We start from the raw sequence: 3,846 nt of genomic DNA on the forward strand, positions 1-3,846 counted from the left end.
ACACCCACTCAACAAGAGTGGTACCATGCCTAGGAGTGGAAACCTACCCAACTACTCAGTGCTAGTGAAAAGTGAAGTCATGCTTAGCGGAGGAGAATCTACAACCACTAATTTACTAAACCAGCACAATCCCTAACAACAGTCCATAAACATTTGTCCTTATATCCACAGATGAGTGTAGTCTTCACCCCTCATCAAGGAAACTCGTCTTCGCAACAGAGAGAAACCATTACAGAATACCATAACCAATTAAAATGCAGAGTTGTAGAGCTCAGCCCCATCTTACACATCTACAAAACACTCCCACATCTAAGGCTCATGGACCACTGCAGAACAGAGTCACAAAGATTGTAAGAGCCAAAGGACCAGGGAGTTTGTTGTGAGATTGTGTCTCCTAGCAACATCAGAAGCTGTGATGGTAAAGTCTCACAAATATGACCTCCCGAGTGTGAACTGAACAAGGATGACACCAATGGACATGCCAAACTGGGTAGGAAAGAGTCCACTAGGCCTCACCCCTACACAAAGAACTACAAGCAAATGAGTAAAGCTAAGAGCAGGTTGTCCAGTGTCAAACAGTCAGCCCTGACAACATACATACAAGTAATATTATATGAACTCAACAGGTTATATTTAGGAATATATATATATATATATATATATATATATATATATATATGTGTGTGTGTGTGTGTGTGTGTGTGTGTGTGTGTGTGTGTTTGTGTGTACAAATATATAATATATGCAATAACACTTAGTAAAAAAAAGAGGTCATGCAAAGGAAGGAGAGTAGAAGGGGTATATGGAAGGACTTGGAGGAAGGAAAAGGAAGGGAGAAATGTAATTAAATTATAATCTCAAAAATAAACAAAAATACTGGTTTTAAAAACTAATAACTTAAAACTGCCACACATATGCACAATACCACCAATTTTAGAGACATCCTGCAGGGGCAGTTGCAGACATGTAAGTCAATGAGTTGGTGGCAGGATACAATTCAAAGCTCCCGGTAGTGTGGCTCTACCCACACCACCATCTTTATGGGTGACTTTCCATCCTTTATACCAAGGCATATTGGCACTTGTCTCCAGCATGTTGTCACCATTCCAAGTAGAAATTGACACAAATGCTACTGTGTCAGGGTTGTGGCCAGTTTTCTTAATGTAGGTGCTGACTTCTGGCTTTAGTGTGACTCCATGGAATCCACTTTGTTAACACCAACAGTTAGCTGTTTCACACAGTGTGTAAGCCAGAAGGGCATGCTCACAGGTTTGCCCATTCATGGAAAAAACAGCATCAAAATTCACCATCACCAGCACAACAATCTGTAATCATGTTTTGTTTTGTATTTTAATAAAGTGACTGTGTCTGGGGGCATCAATGATAGTCACATGTTTGCTGCTCTCAAATTTCCACAGGGAGATGTCAATAGTGATACCAAACTCACACTCGACTTTCAGTTTGTCCAAGACCCAGCCATACTTGAAAGAGCCTTTTCCCATCTCAGTGGCCCCCTTTTCAAATTTTTCAGTGGTTCCTATCAAGTCTACCACATTGTAGATCAGATGGCCAATAGTGGACTTGCCCAAATCTACATGTGCAATGAAAACAATGTTTTTCTTTCCCATTTCATTTCAAGGTACCAGTGGTTTTTACAACACTCACATTCTGATGGTAAACCTTTTGCAAAACAAAGTAAAATGAAACACAAAATTTTTTTTAAATAAATTCAAAACAAGTATCGTTGGGATGTAACAGATTCCAAGACATTCAAGAAGTAAACTAGTTACTAAGCAACCAGCATCTTGCCAGTTAAAATGTTTATATCTGGAGTTTATCAGATAATATTAACATGTGTACAATTGAATTGTTACTGATATTACCTAAAGTAATACATTTAATTCTATTAATGTACAAGTAAATGTACTTTGCATTGTGCTATTGACTATGATGGTGTGTGTGTATACATTTATACATAGATAGACACACAGACAGACAGATAGATAGAAGTAGATAGAATCTGCCTGATAGGTAGTCTCAGACAGCCCAGGACAACCTTGAACTCACCAGGTTAACAAGAATGACCCTCCTGCATTTACCTCTAGAATGCTTAGCTTACTGATGTGCTCCACCATGCCCAGTCTTGTCTTTTTCCTATTGCTGTTTTATGCTCACTGTAATGTTCTTGGTACAAAACATATTTCTTAATCTGCTATTCATGGCATCCCAAACTAGAAGATGTCATGAGCTACATAACATTTTCATTCAAGAATAGACTATACCGCAACAGAAAAATTCTTATCACTCAAGTGATGTCTTAGCTATAAAAATGTTGCAGCCCACTGTATTGCTCATTTTGGCAATGTTGGCATAAACAAACCTACTTATATTGCTTGTTACATAAAAGTAGAGGGTGCACAATTATGTATAGTACATAATACTTACCAAGTTTAAAAGTGACTGTTACTAATTTATATGTATACTATATATTTTATGTCATTCAGGACTTAAATACTTCTATTTATTAAAATAGTTAGCTGTCACACAGCTTCAAAGCAAGTCCTACAGGAGATGTTCCAGAAGAAGGTATTGTTAGGACAGAATGACAACTCCACACCCATTACTGTTCTAAATATCTAATAGAGGCCATGATATTGATGACCATGACCTTGTGAGTGTTTTGGCTAAAATGTGCTTATGCATGTCTTTGAGCTTCATAGTGGGTTCCATGCCAGCCTGACTCAAAAAGAAAGTTTACTGAAAAAAATAAGTATACTATTTTCTGGAGTAGAAAAGTCATCAGTGCTCTTACTCAGATGTTAACTTGAATATCAATCTGCCAGACAAGATGTGCCCATTGGTGCAATAGGGACATAACTCTTATGGGAGTAACCAACTACTTTCTGACAGGATTTGAGATCCACATTCCACAGGAGGAATTCCTGTATGGTAATGTAAAGTCCTGGTTTGGAAAATCATAGGGAAAAACCTAGGGAAGAACATAAAACTTGTGTTGTGTTGAAAAAAACATGATGTCAAGTTGCCTTCTATGTATTTGTGTTTATATCCATAGATTAGTGCTGCTCAGCTTTGGTCACAGAACCTTCTGTTTACGATGGGCAGTGGTTAATGCAGAAACTCATAACTTGCCAAAGTGCTGAGAATGAGTGACTATGAGTGCTCAGCCCTAAGTGAAACATCTGTAACACCCCTCCAAAATTCAAGGAACATCAGGAAGAGTGGGAGGAAAGAATCTAAAAGCCAAAGGATGGAAAGGGATGCTAGGAAGTGCTATCTTCTGAACATGACCTGGCAGTTGTACCCATGAACACACAGCAACTGTAGCTACCCAAGCAATGTTTATACAAGACTAGATCCATCAACATTCCATCATGGATGAGCAAGGAGCTCAAGAGACCCCATCCTTCCCTAAGGAGCTTTAGGAAGTTCATGGTTGTGAGGGGGAAGTAAGGAGTCATATTCCTCAGGGGTATAGTTACTGATAAGTAGCCCTTCCTCAAGTAAATATCTACCAGTCCTACACACCTATACTCATGCAAGAAACCCTAATTAAATGCTCTCTCTCTCTCTCTCTCTCTCTCTCTCTCTCTCTCTCTCTCTCTCACACACACACACACACACACACACACACACACACATACACACAAGCATATGCATACACACACAAGAAAATGAAAATAAAAGATGAAGTTGTTGGGAAGAACAAGTGGTTCAGTAGGGAAGAAGAAAGTATGAGAGAGGCTAGATAACAGGGACAACACAATCAATATACGTATAGGTATGAAATCGTAGAAGAATAAATGAACGCATTTTTTTTTAAAGAAA

General features: G+C 38.6%; 1 pseudogene; it reads right to left on the reverse strand.

Annotated features, from left to right (window-relative positions):
- Positions 1 to 309: 309 nt before the first annotated feature.
- On the reverse strand, positions 310 to 1,628 carry LOC131909372 (elongation factor 1-alpha 1-like; annotated as a pseudogene).
- Positions 1,629 to 3,846: the final 2,218 nt, after the last annotated feature.

The sequence above is a fragment of the Peromyscus eremicus genome, chromosome 1 (genome assembly GCF_949786415.1).
Source record: "Peromyscus eremicus chromosome 1, PerEre_H2_v1, whole genome shotgun sequence".
Taxonomy (NCBI): Eukaryota; Metazoa; Chordata; class Mammalia; order Rodentia; family Cricetidae; genus Peromyscus; species Peromyscus eremicus.